The sequence below is a fragment of the Schistocerca piceifrons genome, chromosome 10, assembly GCF_021461385.2.
Source record: "Schistocerca piceifrons isolate TAMUIC-IGC-003096 chromosome 10, iqSchPice1.1, whole genome shotgun sequence".
Classification (NCBI taxonomy): Eukaryota; Metazoa; Arthropoda; class Insecta; order Orthoptera; family Acrididae; genus Schistocerca; species Schistocerca piceifrons.
Window position 1 is genome coordinate 103509110 of NC_060147.1, and position 19961 is coordinate 103529070.

Here is a 19961-nt window from a genome sequence, read left to right on the forward strand (position 1 = left end):
GCACTTGTGTCACATTGAACGATTCTCTTCAGTCGTCGTTGATCCCGTTCTTGCAGGATCTTTTTCCGGGCGCAGTAATGTCGGAGATTTGATGCTTTACCAGATTCCTGATATTCACGGTACACTAGTGAAATGGTCGTACGGGAAAATCCTCAGTTCATCGCTACCTCGCAGATGTTGTGTCCCACCGCTCATGCTAACAGCACATTCAAACTCACTTACAGGGTGTTTCAAAAATGACCGGTATATTTGAAACGGCAATACAAACTAAACGAGCAGCGATAGAAATACACCGTTTGTTGCAATATGCTTGGGACAACAGTACATTTTCAGGCAGACAAAGTTTCGAAATTACAGTAGTTGCAATTTCCAACAACAGATGGCGCTGCGGTCTGGGAAACTCTATAGTACGATATTTTCCACATATCCACCATGCGTAGCAATAATATGGCGTAGTCTCTGAATGAAATTACCCGAAACCTTTGACAACGTGTCTGGCGGAATGGCTTCACATGCAGATGAGATGTACTGCTCAGCTGTTCAATTGTTTCTGGATTCTGGCGGTACACCTCGTCTTTCAAGTGTCCCCACAGAAAGACGTCACAGGGGTTAATGTCTGGCGAATAGGGAGGCCAATCCACGCCGCCTCCTGTATGTTTCGGATAGCCCAAAGCAATCACACGATCATCGAAATATTCATTCAGGAAATTAAAGACGTCGGCCGTGCGATGTGGCCGGGCACCATCTTGCATAAACCACGAGGTGTTCGCAGTGTCGTCTAAGGCAGTATGTACCGCCACAAATTCACGAAGAATGTCCAGATAGCGTGATGCAGTAATCGTTTCGGATCTGAAAAATGGGCCAATGATTCCTTTGGAAGAAATGGCGGCCCAGACCAGTACTTTTTGAGGATGCAGGGACGATGGGACTGCAACATGGGGCTTTTCGGTTCCCCATATGCGCCAGTTCTGTTTATTGACGAAGCCGTCCAGGTAAAAATAAGCTTCGTCAGTAAACCAAATGCTGCCCACATGCATATCGCCGTCATCAATCCTGTGCACTATATCGTTAGCGAATGTCTCTCGTGCAGCAATGGTAGCGGCGCTGAGGGGTTGCCGCGTTTGAATTTTGTATGGATAGAGGTGTAAACTCTGGCGCATAAGACGATACGTGGACGTTGGCGTCACTTGGACCGCAGCTGCAACACGGCGAAAGGAAACCCGAGGCCGCTGTTGGATCACCTGCTGCACTAGCTGCGCGTTGCCCTCTGTGGTTGCCGTACGCGGTCGCCCTACCTTTCCAGCACATTCATCCGTCACATTCCCAGTCCGTTGAAATTTTTCAAACAGATCCTTTATTGTATCGCTTTTCGGTCCTTTGGTTACATTAAACCTCCGTTGAAAACTTCGTCTTGTTGCAACAACACTGTGTTCTAGGCGGTGGAATTCCAACACCAGAAAAATCCTCTGCTCTAAGGAATAAACCATGTTGTCTACAGCACACTTGCACGTTGTGAACAGCACACGGTTACAGCAGAAAGACGACGTACAGAATGGCGCACCCACAGATGTAAATCTTGAGAACCTGCCATTGTAGCAGCACTACCCGATGTAACAAATGCGCCAGACACTTGTTGTCATACATAGGCGTTGCCGACCGCAGCGGCGTGTTCTGCATGTTAACTTATCTCTGTATTTGTGTACCAAAGCCTATACCAGTTACTTTGGCGCTTCAGTGTGTGGATATGTACATTTGTGATTTACTGTTCTCACAATTTCGTGTCTTTCTTTGCTTTTCATAGACGTAATTTATTTTATAGAGGACCCAGTGTTGCAGTAAAACATCTCTGGAAGAGTTAAGATTAAATAAGGCAGTTGAAACAGACAACATTCCGTCCGAACTTTTAAAATCATTGGGGGAAATGGCAACGAAACGACTCTTCTAGTAGCTGTGTGTAGAATGTAAGTGACTGGCGAGGTACCCTAAGACTTTCGGAAAAATATTATCCACGTAATTCCGAAGATAACAAGGGCAAATAAGCACGAGATCTGTCGAACAATCACCTTAACAGCTCATCCATCCAAGCTACGAAAATAATGACATACAAATGAATGGAAAGGAAAATTGAAGAGCTGTTAGATGTTTACGAAAGGTGAAGGCACCATAGAGGCAGATGTGATGTTGCGCTTGACAATGGAAACAAGACTGAAGAATACTCGAGACATTTTCATAGGATTTGTCGAGCTGGAAAAAGCGTTCGCAAATGTATTAAGGTGCAAGCTGTTCGAAATTCTGAGTAAAGTAGGGGTGAAGATAGAGGGAAAGAACGGTATTATACAATATACACAAAAGCCAAGAGGGGACTACAAGAGTGGAAGGCCTAGGATGAAGTGTTCGGATTAGAAAGGTTACACGATAGGGATGTATACTCTGACCCTACTGTTCAAACTAAACATCGAAGAAGCAAGGAGGAAAATAAAAGAAAGTTTCAAGAGTTTGATTAAAATTCAGGGAATATCAGTGATAAGATTCTCTGATGAAATCGCTCTCCTCAGTGAAAGTTAAGACGAATTACAGGACCTGTTAAATTTGATGAGCAGTCTAATGAGTACAGAATATGGATTTAGAGGACACCAAAGAGAGACGAAAATAATGACGAGCGGCGGAACTGAGATTAGCGAGAAAGTTAACATGAAATTAGTGATCTCGAAGTAGATGACGTTAAGGAATTCTGCTACCTTAGAAGCAAAACAATCCATGACGGACGAAGCAAGAAGGACATAAAAAGCGGACTAGCACTGCCAAAGAGGGCATTTCTCGCCAAAATAAGTCTATTAATCTTAAATATCGATCTTAATTCCAAGAATAAATTTCTGGGAATGTACCTCTGGACAACAGCACTGTATGGTAGTACATCATCATGGACTGCAGGAAAACTGGAAAAGAAGAGAATCCAACTGTTTGGCATACGGTGCTACAGAAGGGTGTTGAAAATAAGTTTTGAAAGTACAGCATCAAACAGCCAATATAACTGTGTACAGCATTTATTTTATCGGTTTCAACAAACTACGTTGTCATCATCGGATCTCCAGAATGAGATTTTCACTCTGCAGCGGAGTGTGCGCTGATATGAAGCTTCCTGGCAGATTAAAACTGTGTGCCGGACCGAGACTCGAACTCGGGACCTTTGCCTGTCGCGGGCAAGTGCTCTACCATCTGAGCTACCCAAGCTAAGCCATGTCTCCGCAATATCCTTTCTTCAAGGAGTGCTAGTTCTGCAAGGTTCAGAGGAGAGCTTCTGTAAAAGATTGGAAGGTAGGAGACGAGGTACTGGCAGAAATAAAGCTGTGAGGACGGGGCGTGAGTCGTGATTGGGTAGCTCGGTGGTAGAGCACTTGCCCGCGGAAGGCAAAGGTCCCGAGTTCGAGTCTCAGTCTGGCACACAGTTTTAATCTGCCAGGAAGTTTCATCATCAAATCTGTAAATCATAGATCAACATATTCAAGCACACTGAAATCAGATGAAAAGGGGTGTAATACAATGTTACCTGTACAGTTACCATGGAATATAACATACTTTCTGCAGTTCACTGATCTTGATCAAATGTGTATTATTATACCGTATCATACCATAGAATGATATTTCATGAACATGACAACAATAATATGTCAGCAAGTCAGGCATAAAATAACTATTACATAAAACAGCGTATATACTGCACTATACAAGCTAATGTTCTTGCATAAGCAGAATGAAGACTGAGATTCTCAAGCAAGCGTCGTAGACGTTACAACCAGCCACCAGGCGGCACTGTGATAACTCTCGGTGTAGTTGAGCAAACATGAAGGAACTACAAAGGGAACATAAAGTGTTCCACTCATAACCACCACAAACACGTCATCATATGTATAGGAGCCATACAACGAAATCACTTAGATGGCTTCATACAAAACACAATATTAACGCTATCATCATGTAGCTCGACATTTTGGTTCTATCATGGTTCTCGAGGTCTTGGTGTGAAGGGCACAGATGACAAGACCACAGAAATAAATAACATAATCGTGCAACTTCCTATGCAATGAAATAAACTTGCTGTATAACATAGGCATAACTGCCATACAGCTAGGGCCACGTAGCTTACTATACACAATACACTGTATATTAAGCTGTCAACTTTGTAGCTCGAGGTTTAGGTACTAGCATGGTGCTCGAGGTCTAAGTGTGTCGTATTTGTGATAGTTATGAGTGACCACTTTGTGTTCCCTTCGTATTTCCTTCACGTTTGCTCACCTGCACCGAGGTACCAAACAACAGTGCAAAGTTGTTGAGGCTTTATGCTGCATGCATATTATGGCATGTACATTTTTATTGTATTTCTTTGTCTAATACGAACATGCCATATGACTGGCTTCACTACTTATATATTAAACGATATATTGAAGGTACAGTACTTCCTGCTTTTTTTATTTAACATTATTATATCAAAATAAATGTGACGTACTCTTATTTGGATTGTTTATTGTATGTCTGCTGTGTAGCATTCTTTGATAGTTTGTTTGCCTTAATACGTCATATGCGACGACGTATTTTTATTTGTAACTATTGCCACAGCGCCACATGGTGGTTGGTTGTAACGCCTATGATGTTTACTTGAGAAAGTCAGTCTTTTTCTTGCTAATGTTCGAACGTGAGCTTGTATAATCAGTGCAGTACGTACGCTGTTTTACATAATAGTTATTTTATGTCTGACTTGCTGATGTGCTATTGTCCTCTTATCCATGAAATATCGTTCTGTGGTATGTCAAGATATAATATGAATTTCACCAAGATTCAGTGAAATGTACTACAGAAGGGATGTTATATTCCGTGGTATAGTCCATGTTAACGTAAAACTGTATTACTCCCGTTTACATCTGATCACAGTGTGGTTGAATATGTCGATCTATGCTTTACAGATCTGATGATGGCAACATAGTTTGCAGAAAACTGTCATCACAATACGTGCTGTACAATAGCGTTCATGGCTGACGGAATTTGAGTCAAGCATATAAGAAAATAAATTGGCTAAGAGAGTAAGAAAGAAGGGGGTCTCCCATGGAATCGACGAGGGAAAGGATATGCGCTAAATGTTGACAAGAAAGAGGAACAGGATTATAGGACTGGTAATAAGACATGAAGGAATTACTTCCTGTTGCACGATAGAGCCATAGATAACACATCTAACACCATTACCTTAATTTTTTTTCGAATGTACTGACTTATTCTCATTCCAGTGTACATTTATGTTTCGGTCATTGGTCTATCTTGGATGATGCGAGCTTAATATTGAACTTCTGTTTTGAGTCTCAGTCAGCGTAGTTTTGTATTCCTTGTTAAAAACACTCCTCAGAGATTCTGTTACAGACTTCAGGAGTATTTCAACATACTTACCACAGGTTACGCACCTGTATCTCCTGCAAAAGGAATGATAGAAGTCATTATCAATATTTACTAGATAATAGGTCGTTTTCATACAACAGAAATAAAATTTACCAAAGTACAGATTCCTGTGGGTAGGCCAAATTTAGATCCGCATAGCAAGAACAAAGCTTAATTTCAGACAAGTGTTTCTGGCCACTGAGGTGTGTGTCAGTGGAATCAAGTGTCTGAGCAGCTAAGATGCTTGATAATTCCAGTCAAAAGGAGAGAACAGATATAGCTCTCTAGAGTATTTTGCAATAAAAGAAATGCTCAGGAAATCGTTTTGGCAGTTGTTTATGATCCGTAAAATCGCAATAAACAAATAACTGAGCAATACAGACTAGTCAGTTGGTGAAATTTTAATTTAGCACAAAAAAAATGGCTCTGAGCACTATGCGACTTAACTTCTGGGGTCATCAGTCGCCTAGAACTTAGAACTAATTAAACCAAACTAACTTAAGGACATCACACGCATCCATGCCCGAGGTAGGATTCGAGCCTGCGACCGTAGCGGTCGCTCGGCTCCAGACTATAGCGCCTAGAACCTCACGGCCACTCCGACCGGCTAGCACAAAGTACAGAGAGTTTTAGTACTCACTTACCCTGAAGAACTGGTAAACAAATTTTTCAAACATCCGGCTGAAAAGAAGACAACCTGCAAGAAGTAAAAGAAGTAATTTATTTCGTTGCTAGAATAGGGAAAGAAAGTAACATACAGATAGCATAAGGGAAAAAACATGGTTTCTAAGGGAAATGGCCCGTTTCTCTCTCTCTCTCTCTCTCTCTCTTTCTCTCTTTCTTTTCATGCGTCTAGAGTCTTCTGCGTGGTTTGATGCGGCCGGTAACTAATTCCTCACCTGCGCTAACCTCTTCACCTCAGAGTTACATCCCACGTCCTCAATTATCTGTGAGACACATTCAAACCTCTGTCTTCCCCTAAAGCTTCTACCCTCTACAGCTTCCTCTAGTACCATGATAGCTATTCAGATGGTTCAAATGGCTCTGAGCACTATGGGACAACTTCTGAGGTCATCAGTCCCTTAGAACTTAGAACTACTTAAACCTAACTAAGGACATCACACACATCCAAGTCCGAGGCAGGATTCGAACCTGCGACCGTAACGGTCGCGCGGTTTCAGACTGTAGCGCCTAGAAATGCTCGGTCACCCCGGGCGGTATGAAAACTATTCCCTGATGTCTTAATGACTGTCCTACCATCTTGACGCTTCTTCTTATCAGTGTTTTCCACGCATTCCTTTCTTGGTAAATTCTGTGGAGAACTTCTTCATTCCTTACCTTACCAGTTCACCAGATTTTCAAGCTTCTTCTGTTGTACCACATCTGAAACGAGTCGATTCTCTTCTGTTCCGGTTTTCCCACTCTGTGCTCCAAAGGTACAGCATGGATTGGATAGCGTCTGGAAAAGAGATAAGATGAGCATCAACAAAAGTAAAACAAGTGAAATGGAATTTAGTCGAATTAAATCAGGTGATGATGAGGGAATTATATTAAATGGAACTCTACAATACATATACGGGTTTTACTACTGGGGCAGCTAAACAAATGATAATGACCAAACTGGAGAGAATATAAAGTGTTAGCAAGTCTTTTACGTGGGTATTTTTCTACAGTGTAGCCACGTATATAAGTGAAAAGTGAACGATAAACAGTTCAGACAAGGAGATAATAGAAGCTATTAAAATGTGGTGCTACAGAAGACCACTGGAGATTTGATAGGTGGATGAAATAAATAGTGAGTAGGTGCTGAATGAAACTGGGGTGAAAGAAATTTACGGAAGAGTTTCATTAAAAGAAAGGACCAGATGATAGTACATATCCTGAAGTATCAAGGAATTGTCAATTTGATTTTGGAAGGAACTGGGAGCAGTGATAATTGTAGAGGGAGGCAAAGACAGGAATACAGAAAACTGAGTTTGATATAGGCTGCAGTAGTTTTGCAGAGATGAAGTTTTCACAGAATAGTCCAGTGTACGCGCCTGCAGCCAACCAATCTTCAGACGACAACAACATCACATGCACTGAAAATTGGCCAAAGTTTACCTCTCAAATTCATAACCAAACGTAAGCGATATGCAATTGTGAAATACCGAGTACTGCAGGTGCATCGCAACACACTTTAAGTCGAGAAGAACTACTTTTCCTACCATACTGCGTTGCAATAGATATCTTTTGATATGTCTGGAGGAAGCGGAAATTCGCTGTTGGCGCCCTTAGAAGCAAATGTTGTAGCGTCAGCCCTCTGTCGACCGTTTCCGGAACTTCAGCGCCACTGCCTCTCGCTACCGTTCGCTAGAGACATCTCCCGGCAAACGCCGTCACCAAAGTACCCGCTCGCGCTCCCTGCTTCCGTCTGGCGAGCGTTCGCATAACCACAAAGTAGGCGACAGCTCATTATGCAAAGCCGGACATAAAAAATCAGGTATCATTATCATAAAACAGACATTAATGGACCCAGTAACAAGCTCCGCTTGCATATCTTAAACAGTTGCCTTCGATAGGGATGAATAAATTATCTTGTTAGGCTAGTAGCGGTAAACGCGATTACTCTTTTTCCCCTAAACGAAAAAAAAAAAAAAAAAAAAAAAAAAAAAAATTGGAAACCTGTAACGAGCTGGGATTAAAATAAAAGCACGCGGTCGATCCCTTACACGCTGCTACCACATTTCATGCGGGCGTCTCACTTAGCGAGGGATAGCGTTCTTGCTCTTCGTCTTCTTCCCAGCTGACCGTGGCATCCCGGATGTGTAACGAATTGCAGGGGGCCGAAAAATTTTATACGCTTTCCCTGATGGGTAAAAAGAGGTTCCGGTCGGAGGAGCAGGAATAAAAAAAAAAAAAAAAAGGAACGGGAAATAATGAGGCTCTCAGAACACCAGCAGTAAGTATACGTGAATCTTCCTCTCTCTCTCTTTCCATCGTGGAATCTTTTCTTTTTTTTTTAATCTTCGTGGAGCTTTTATGGCCTGAGTGGTTTATAAGGGAGCATAATGCATCGCGCAACCACGAAATAATCACCCTCTCAAGTTACACATGGCCGAGCCAGCATCTGTGAACAAGATGATTATAGGCCTGCATTAATTCACGGGAGATTTATACGCCAGCGTAATGCGGTGCAATTCTAACGTGGAGCAATCGATACGAGAAGAGGCTGTATTTGCCGGTCGGTTCCGCCGTTAACCAACAATCGGCAGAAGTTCTTCCTCGTACAATATTATCATTCTCTCTCAGTCGATGCTCTTGGCTGGTGGAAAACAAGCGAAACACACAGAGCAGAAAAGCGTTGTGTGTTATGCTGAGTGGAGATAAGAGGGGGCAGTCATTAAGTTTTCTACATCTACATCTGAACAACAGCTCTGCAATGACATTTACGTGCTTGGCGGATCATCCATCGAACTATCTTCAGAATATTTGTCTACCGCAGCAAGCGGGCGGGAAAAACGAACAATTAACTCTCTCCTTACGAGCTCTGATTTTATTACATGACCGTTCCTCCCCATCTAGGTAGCCGGCAACAAAATATTTTCACACTCGGAGGAGAAAGTTGGCAACTGAAATTCCGTGGAAAGATCTCGCCGCAACAAAAAACGCCTCTGTTTTAATGATCGCCTTCCTAACTAGGATATGATATCCGTGACGCTTCCAATTTATTTCTTAACAATACAATACGAACTGCCCTCCTTTTAACTCTTTCCATGTCCGCCGGCCGCGGTGGCCGTGCGGTTCCAGGCGCTCCAGTCCGGAGCCACGCTGCTGCTACGGCCGCGGGTTCGAATCCTGCCTCGGGCATGGGTGAGTGTGATGTCCTTAGGTTAGTTAGGTTTAAGTGTTTCTAAGTTCTAGGGGACTGATGACCACAGCATTTGAGTCCCATAGTGCTCAGAGCCATTTGAACCATTTTTTCCACGTCCTCTGTCGATTCTGTTACGCAGTAATAATCGAGAAGACGACGCAAAGGTGTACAAAAGTGACAGAAATCACGAGGTACCTCCTAAAATCATGTCGGATCGCCTTTTGCCCGCAGTAGCGCAGCAACTCGGCGTGGCGTGGACTCAAGAAGTCGTTAAAAGAAAATATTGGGGTATGCTCTTTCTTATAGCTATCCATAATTGCCTAAGTGTTGGCGGTGCTGGATTTTGTGCCCAAACTGACCTATCGGTTACGTCCGCTAACTCTCCGATGAGGTTCATATCTGACGGTCTGGGTGGCCAAATGATTCGCTCAAACTGTCCAGTATGTTCTTCAAACCAATCGCGAACATCCTGGCAGATTAAAACTGTGTGCCCGACCGAGACTCGAACTCGGGACCTTTGCCTTTCGCGGGCAAGTGCTCTACCATCTGAGCTACCGAAGCACGACTCACGCCCGGTACTCACAGCCTTATTTCTGCCAGTATCTCGTCCCCTACCTTCCAAACTTTACAGAAGCTCTCCTGCGAACCTTGCAGAACTAGCACTCCTGAAAGAAAGGATATAGTGGAGACATGGCTTAGCCACAGCCTGGGGGATGTTTCCAGTATGAGATTTTCACTCTGCAGCGGAGTGTGCGCTGATATGAAACTTCCTGGCAGATTAAAACTGTGTGCCCGACCGAGACTATATCCACTATATCCTTTCTTTCAGGAGTGCTAGTTCTGCAAGGTTCGCAGGAGAGCTTCTGTAAAGTTTGGAAGGTAGGGGACGAGATACTGGCAGAAATAAGGCTGTGAGTACCGGGCGTGAGTCGTGCTTCGGTAGCTCAGATGGTAGAGCACTTGCCCGCGAAAGGCAAAGGTCCCGAGTTCGAGTCTCGGTCGGGCACACAGTTTTAATCTGCCAGGAAGTTTCATATCAGCGCACACTCCGCTGCAGAGTGAAAATCTCATTCTGGAAACATCCCCCAGGCTGTGGCTAAGCCATGTCTCCACTATATCCTTTCTTTCAGGAGTGCTAGTTCTGCAAGGTTCGCAGGAGAGCTTCTGTAAAGTTTGGAAGGTAGGGGACGAGATACTGGCAGAAATAAGGCTTTGAGTACCGGGCGTGAGTCGTGCTTCGGTAGCTCAGATGGTAGAGCACTTGCCCGCGAAAGGCAAAGGTCCCGAGTTCGAGTCTCGGTCGGGCACACAGTTTTAATCTGTCAGGAAGTTTCATATCAGCGCACACTCCGCTGCAGAGTGAAAATCTCATTCTGGAAACATCCCCCAGGCTGTGGTTAAGCCATGTCTCCACTATATCCTTTCTTTCAGGAATGCTAGTTCTGCAAGGTTCGCAGGAGAGCTTCTGTAAAGTTTGGAAGGTAGGGGACGAGATACTGGCAGAAATAAGGCTGTGAGTACCGGGCGTGAGTCGTGCTTCGGTAGCTCAGATGGTAGAGCACTTGCCCGCGAAAGGCAAAGGTCCCGAGTTCGAGTCTCGGTCGGGCACACAGTTTTAATCTGCCAGGAAGTTTCATATCAGCGCACACTCCGCTGCAGAGTGAAAATCTCATTCTGGCAATCGCGAACACTTGTGGCCTGATCACATGACATCGTTGTCTGGGAACATGAAGTCTATGAATGGCTCCAAATGCTCTCCAAGTAGCCAAACATGAACATTTCCATTCAATGATTCGATTCAGTTGCATCTGATAACCCAGTTCATTCCATGTAAATACAGTCCACACGATTATGGACCCACCAACAGCTTGCACATTGCCTTGTGACAAGTTTGGTCCTTGGCTTGGTGGGGTTTGCGCCACACTCCTACCCTACCACCAGCTAGTACCAACTGAAATCGGAACTCTTCTGAGCAGCCCCCGGTTTTCCAGTAGTCTAGCTTCCAACCGATGTGGTCACGAGCGCAGGACAGGCGTTCCGGGAGATATCTACATCTACATCTACATTTATACTCCGCAAGCCACTCAACGGTGTGTGGCGAAGGGCACTTTACGTGCCACTGTCATTACCTCCCTTTCCTGTTCCAGTCGCGTATGGTTCCCGGGAAGAACGACTGCCGGAAAGCCTCCGTGCGCGCTAGAATCTCTCCAATTTTACATTCGTGATCTCCTCGGGAGGTATAAGTAGGGGGAAGCAATATATTCGATGACTCATCCAGAAACGCACCCTCTCGAAACCTGGACTGCAAGCTACACCGCGATGCAGAGCGCCTCTCTTGCAGAGTCTGCCACTTGAGTTTGCCAAACATCTCCGTAACGCTATCACGCTTACCAAATAACCCTGTGACGAAACGCGCCGCTCTTCTTTGGATTTTCTCTATCTCCTCTGTCAACCCGACTTGGTACGGATCCCACACTGATGAGCAGTACTCAAGTATAGGTCGAACGAGTGTTTTGTAAGCCACCTCCTTTGTTGATGAACTACATTTTCTAATGACTCTCCCATTCAATCTCAACTTGGCACCCGCCTTATCAACAATTAATTTTATATGATAATTCCACTTCAAATCGTTCCGTACGCATACTCCCAGATATTTTACAGAATTAACTGCTACCAGTGTTTGCTCCGCTATCATTTAATCATACAATAAAGGATCCTTCTTTCTATGTATTCGCAATACATTACATGTATCTATGTTAAGGGTCAGTTGCCACTCCTTGCACCAAGTGCCTATCCGCTGCAGATCTTCCTGCATTTCGCTGCAATTTGCTAATGCTGCAACTTCTCTCTATACTACAGCATCATCCGCGAAAAGCCGCATGCAACTTCCGACACTATCTACTAGGTCATTTATATATATTGTGAAAATCAATGGTCCCATAACACTCCCCTGTGGTACGCCAGAGGTTACTTTAACATCTGTAGACATCTCTCCATTGATAACAACATGCTGTGTTCTGTTTGCTAAAAACTCTTCAGTCCAGCCACACAGCTGGTCTGATATTCCGTAGGCTCTTACTTTGATTATCAGGCGACAGTGCGGAACTGTATCGAACGCCTTCCGGAAGTCAAGGAAAATGACATCTACCTGGGAGCCTGTATCTAACATTTTCTGGGTCTCATGTCGTGCTGTTAGCAAAGGCGTTCACATCAGCTGTCTGCTGCCACAACCCACTAACGTCAGATTTTGCCGCACAGCCCTAACGGATACGTTCTTCATGCGTCCCACATTGATTTCTGCGGCTATTTCACGCAGTGTTGCTTGTCTGCTAGCACCGACAACTACGCAAATGCTGCTGCTCTCGGTCGTTAAGTGAAGGTCGTCGGCCACTGCGTTTTCCGTGTTGAGAGGTAATGCGTGAAAATTTGTATTCTCAACACACTATTGACACTGTGGACATCAGAGTACTGAACTCCTTAACGATTTCCGAAATGGAATGTCCCATACATCTAGCTTCAACTACTATTCCTCGTTCAGAGTCTGTTAATTCCCGTCTTGCGGCTGCTGTCACATCAGAAATCTTTTCACGTGAATCAACTCAGTACAAATGACAGCTCCAACAATGCTCTGCTCTCTTATACCTTGTTTACGTGATACTACCACAGTCTGTATATGTGCATATCACTATCCCATGACTTTTGTCACCTCAGTATAAGCTATCTCTTTAGAAGACTGTTGCATCTATGTGTTGTCAATAAATCACAGTTTTTCGTTTGCTTTCCCCACGACATTGTCTATGCGATCGTTCCAGTTTATGTTGTTGGCTCAAATGGCTCTGAGCACTATGGGACTTAACATCTGAGGTCATCAGTCCCCTAGAACTTAGAACTACTTAAACCTAACTAATCTAAGGACATCACACACATCCATGCCCGAGGCAGGATTCGAACCTGCGACCGTAGCGGTCGCGCGGTTCCAGACTGAAGCGCCTAGAACCGCTCGGCCACACCGGCCGGCGTTTATGTTGTTCGTAATTGTAATCCGTAGGTATTTAGTTGAATTTATACTATTTAGATTTGTGTGATTTATCCATACACCGAAATTTAACAGATTCCTTCCAGTAATCATGTTCATGACCTCACACTTATTATTTATATTCCCATTTTTCGCAACATACCGATACTTGGTCCAAATAATCTTATGATGACTTTCTAAGACGGTAAATGACAGCATCACCTGCGAACAATCTAAGAGCGATACTAAGATTGTCTCCTAAATCGTTTATGCAGATCAGGAACAGCACTGGGTCTATAACTGTTCCTTGAGGAACACAAAATATTAATTCTGTTTTACTCCATGAATCTAAAAGTATGCAATGAATTTTAAATTCCCTGTCGATAGCACTCATTACATAGTAAGAATAGAGAGATAGTTCTGTTTCAGAAGAACTACATTTTCTGAACTCCTGCTGACTATTGGACAGTAGTTCGTTTCATTCGAGGTAATTCGCAACATTCGAACACGTCACCAGCATCGTGAAGCCTAGTGCAGGGTTGGCTCAGGTGACTGACAGCATAGGGGAAGTACCTAGAAATTTTATGAAAGAGGATCAGGTAGTGATAGTGAGTGAAGCAGGGAACAGTCTTGACAGGGACGGAAAATACGACGTAGGTGCTGATTGAAATAATTTGACAATTCAGAGACTTCTTTCACCAGGATACAGATTAGCTGGCTGTTTTTCAAGTGGTTCCTTGTGGAGTGGGGAAGTGGCCAAGTACGTAAAAAACAGTATTCCGTTTGAGTCCATAGACCTATCACGGCACTGCAGGGGCAGTTGAATTTCGTGAAACTAAACGTCTAATTGTTGTTGTTTATAGGTCCCTTAACTTTACAGCATTTCTGCTCAAGCTAGAGGGTTCTTCGTTCACTTTATAGGAAGTACCAAAAATTAGTTATGTGTTGTGACTTCATTGTTAATTTTGTATATGATTCTGCAAGAAAAGGATGTTGGAGCGGCCGGCATTCCCGTTACGAGAAGGGCCGTAGGACAGACGTTGATAATTACAGGCCTATATGGGGTGACGTCAATCTATTGTAGAATAATGTAACATGATTTATGCTGAAGAATTATGAGGTTTTCGGAGAACGGAAACCTCCTGCATAAAAACCATGAGGGATTTTGCCAACACGGTCGTTCTGGAAAGAACAACGTCCTCCAATGCCGTTAAATGACTAAAAATACGAGCTTACCGAGTATCGGACCAGATTTGTGACTACATTCAAGTGCCCTTTGCAAATAGAACTCAACGCATTGCCCTAAATGTAATAAAACTGACTGGTGTAAAGGTAACTTACAGGGGCACACCATGTCTGCGGTTTACTAGGTATGTAAATGATCTAGTAGAAAGCGCCGGAAGGTTTTTAAGAGTGTTCGCAGATGATGCGGTTGGCTATAAGAAAGTAGCAGTGCCAGAAAACAGAATCGATTTGCAGAATGATGAGAACTGATGAATGCTGCAGGCTCTGGCAGTTGTTTCTCAATCTAAATAAATTTAACATACATGGCATACATAGAAATAGAAATACACTACTGTACAACTACACAATTGATGGCAAATTGCTGGAAACAGTATTTGCCGCAAAATATGTGAGAGTAACTATCCAGAGCGACCTCAAGTGGAAGGACCACATAATACAAATAATAGGAAAAGAAGATGCAAGACAGATTCATAGGAAGAATCTTAAGGGAATGCAACTCATCCACGAAAGAAGTGGCTTATAAGGCGCTTGCTCGACAGATTCTCGAGTATTGTGTGTGTGTGAAACTGCTGAGGTCATCGGTCCCTACACTTACACATTACTTAAACTAACTTCCACTAACTTACGCTAAGAACAACACGCACACCCATGCCCGATGGTGGACTCGAACCTCCGGCGGTTAGAGGCTGCGCAGTGCGTGTCTTGGCGCCTCAAACCGCGCGGCCACTCCGCACGGCTCTCGACTATTGTTCATCAATGTGTGACCCTTACCAGATAGAGAAGTTTCGACGAAGAACTACGCAACGTCATTTAGTCAACGCGAGAGCGTTACAGAGATGCTCGACAAAATCCAGTGGCAGACGTTACAACACAGGCGTTGTGCGTCATGGAGACGTTTACTGTTGGATCGGCGAGAGGGTACATTGTACCACGCGAGAGGGTACATTGTACCACACCTAGTCGGTTCCGTTCCTGTTCCACTTGCAAATAGAGCGAGGGAGAAACGATTACCTATATGCATCCGTATGAGCCCTAATTTCTGGGCCGGCCGCGGTGGTCTAGCGGTTCTGGCGCTGCAGTTCGGAACCGCGGGACTGCTACGGTCGCAGGTTCGAATCCTGCCTCGGGCATGGGTGTGTGTGATGTCCTTAGGTTAGTTAGGTTTAAGTAGTTCTAAGTTCTAGGGGACTGATGACCTAAGATGTTAAGTCCCATAGTGCTCAGAGCCATTTGAACCTAATTTCTTGTATCTTATTTTCGTGGCACGTTCCGGCAGAAGTCGGACAGCATAAATACACACTCATGCTCATAAATTAAGGATAATGCTGATACATGGTGAAACAACGCTCTGGTGGGCGGTTTGCGGGTTTAAATCACCTCGGGGTATGACCATGCAGTGCATTTGACCTGCAGTCGTCGCACGGTGGCGCTGGCAGCAGTCCACATACGCTGAGGTGTGTTGGTGCATGTCAGAGTACGGTGCAGCGAGTAAGTGTGCAGACGTTTTCAGACGTGCTAATGGTGATTGTGTGTTGAAAATGGCTCAAAGAACATATATTGATGACATTATGAGGGGTAGAATACTAGGGCGACTGGGGGCTGGTCAAACACAGCAGGTCGTAGCACGGGCCCTCCGTGTGCCACAAAATGTGATCAAGATTATGGCAACGATTCCAGCAGAAAGGAAACGTGTTCAGGCACTACAGTACGGGTGTCCACAGTGTACAACACCACAAGAAGACCGATATCTAACCATCAGTGCCCGCAGATGGCCACGGAGTACTGCAGGTAGCCTTGCTGGGGACCTTACCACAGCCACTGGAACAGGTGTCTCCAGACACACAGTCTACAGACGACTGAACAGACACGGTTTATTCGCCTGAAGACCCGCAAGGTGCATTCCACTGACTCCTGGTCAGAGGAGAGCCCGTAAATCCTGGTGTCAAAACACAGTACATGGTCATAGGAACAGTGGTCCCAGATTATGTTCACGGACGAGTCCAGGTATAGTCTGAACAGTGATTCTCGCCGGGTTTTCATCTGGTGTGAACCAGGAATCAGATACCAACACCTTCATGTCCTTGAAAGTGACCTGTATGGAGGTCGTGGTTTGATGGTGTGGGGTCGGATTATGATTGATGTACGTACACCCGTACATGTTCAAAATGGTTTAAATGGCTCTGACCTCTATGGGACTTAACTGCTGAGGTCATCAGTCCCCTAGAACTTAGAACTACTTAAACCTAACTAACCTAAGGACATCACACACATCTATGACCGAGGCAGGATTCGAACCTTCGACCGTAGCGGTCGCGCGGTTCCAGACTGTAGCGCATAGAACCGCTCGGCCACTCCGGCCGGCCCCCTGCAGGTCTGACAGAGGAAATGTAACAGGTCAGGTGTATCGGGACGTCATTTTGCACCAGTATGTCAGCCTTTTCAGTGGTGCAGTGGGTCCTACCTTCCTCCTGATAGATGATAACGCACGGCCCCACCGAGCTGCCATCGTCGAGGAGTACCTTGAAACAGAAGATATCAGGAGAATGGAGTGGTCTGCAAGATCTCCAGACCTAAACCCCATCGAGCACGTCTTGGATGCTCTCGGTCGACGTATCGCTGCACGTCTTCAAACCCCAAGGCCACTTCACGAGCTCCGACAGGCCCTGGTGCAAGAATGGGACGCTATACCCCAGCAGCTGCTCGACCACCTGATGCAGAGTATGCCAACCCGTTGTGCGGCCTGTGTGCGTGTGCATGGTGATCAATTCCACATTGGTGTCGGGGTACATGCGCAGCAAACAGTGGCTTTTTGTAGCACAAGTGCTTCGGGACGGTTTTCTCAACTTATCACCAATACCGTGAACTTACAGATCTGTGTCGCGTGTGTTCCCTGTGTGCCTATGCTATCACCGCCACTTTTGTGTAGTGTCACGTTATATGACAGCACATTCTCCAATTATCCTTAATTTATGAGCATGAGTGTATATGCATCCGTATGAGCCCTCATTTCTCGATTCTTATTTTCGTGGGACGTTTCGGCAAGCGTCGGACAGCATACATCTATATACCTATGTATGAACTCTTTAATTTCCCGTATCTTCTCTCGCTCTATTTGCGAGTGAAACACAAAAGGAAATGACTAGTAGCGTAGAGGGTACCCTCCACCACGCACCGTACGGTTGCTTGCGGAGTATCTGTGTAGATGTAGAGTAAGTGTAAAAAGAGACAGGAAGGCCTGCCTTCTTGCATTAACCCACCGCTCATATTAGATTTTTAAGCAGCGATTGCGCCTCACTTCAAAAATGCGGATAGTGCGGCGAAAGACCAAGAAAAAAAGAAATAACACCTAACTTGAACGTTTCACAACATGCCCAATGGAGAAAAGTGTTGAATAAAGAAGCAGAGGTTAATAATTGCCAACCCTCTATCGATTCATTACAATTAAGACAGAAAGCATGGAGACACCCACTAGAACACCACGCTTATTCACTCAGTTTATCGCATACATTTGGAGAACTGCAAGCGAGGCTGCTGCCCAAGATGTCTGAAGTGAGTGTCAGACTGGATGGAGGTCCTTCCAGTCAATGTGCGCAAATACACAGATTACAATAATAAACATGTCTACTTGTGCCAATAATAAAATACCACAGACGTCCATAGAGTCAAAAAACAAAGACTAACACACAGTCTGGACACATGTGCAAGTGTCCCAGAACAACGGATGTTTAGTGTATAATCAAAGCAGACGTGATGTCCAATCACGTTCATTCATTCGAAAAACATGTGAAGAGGACGAGTAACACATACACAAGATAAAAATAGATCAACGCAACATAATAAAATGCATAATGGTGGAAAACATCGTAACTCAAAGTGAATAGGGGATAATGTAAATGTACATCATCACAAAAATGAGTGGCTAGTATGATAAAGTTGACATCTATAAAAGCATACAATAATAAGAGTGAAGGCGATGATATTGGTGTAAACACTCGGTATCAGCGTATTTCATCAAGAATATGCACAAAGAAAAAAAAACATTTAATCATGCGTTGAAAAAGAAATGGTGAGCTGATTAATGAGATCGCCGGCCGCGGTGGTCTAGCGGTTCTAGGCGCTACAGTCTGGAACCGCGTGACCACTACGGTCGCAGGTTCGAATCCTGCCTCGGACATGGATGTGTGTGATGTCCTTAGGTTAGTTATGTTTAAGTAGTTCTAAGTTCTAGGGGACTGATGACCTCAGATGTTAAGTCCCATAGTGCTCAGAGCCATTTGAACCATTTTTGAACAGAGTTGTGTCTTTGTCGTTGTACCAAAGAAATACCCACCATAACGACTAATGGACAGAAAATTCCACAGGTGTATCTCAGCACAAAACATTTGTTACATCTCGTGTCTTTAGGGTAGTGCGGTTCGCCGGTGTGGCGAGAGAGGGTGAAAAGACAGAGAGACGAGCAGCAGCCGACATCAGCCCGCCGCTTTCGCCATTCTGTCGATAACACACGCAGCTCCGGCGTGTTGAGTTCCAGAATTCGAATTGAGGTTTCTCAGCAGTGGCATCCGCAGAACCACTTTACCTCCTTGGGTGACATCATGTTACTGCGTCCGATTACCCGCTTATTTATCGTTATTAAACATTTTACCTGTTCTCTTTGCTCTCCCTTCTCGTTGCAGAGAAGCACATTAGATTCCATGCACAGTCGTTTGTACTAGGTCCTTGCCAACGCGTCTATCAGATGGAGATTGTTGACAGTTTTGGTTTACGTTAAGATTCACGATTCTTCCTTGTACAAAATCACGATCAATTCCGTGTTCCGTTTAAAGAACAGTCACACCTACCGGGGAATCTTTCCCAGCATTATATTTTTGTGGGGGGGGGGGGGGGAGGGGTACTTTGATCAGTTGATTTACTACATACTTAATCCACTGAAATGCCAAAGAAACTGGTATAGCCATGCGTATCCAAATACAGAGATTTGTGAATAGGGAGAATACGGCACTGCGGTCGTAACGCCTATATAAGAAACAAGTGTCTGGCGCAGTTCTTAGATCGGTTGCTGCTGCTACAATGGCAGCTTATCAAGATTTAAGTGAGTTTGAACGTGTTGTTATAGTCGGCGCACGAGCTATGGGACACAGCATCTCCGAGGTAGTGGTGAAGTGGGGATTTTCCCGTACGACCAGTTCACGACTGAACAGTGAACATCAGGAGTCCGGTAAAACATCAAATCACCAACATCGTTGCGGCCGGAAAAACATCCTGCAAGAACGGGGCCAACGACGGCTGAAGAGAATCGTTCAACACGACAGAAGTGCAACCCTTCCTCAAATTGCTGCAGACTTCAATGCTGGGCCATCAACAAGCGTTACCGTGCGAACCATTCAACGAAACATCATCGATATGGGCTATCAGAGCCGAAGGCAC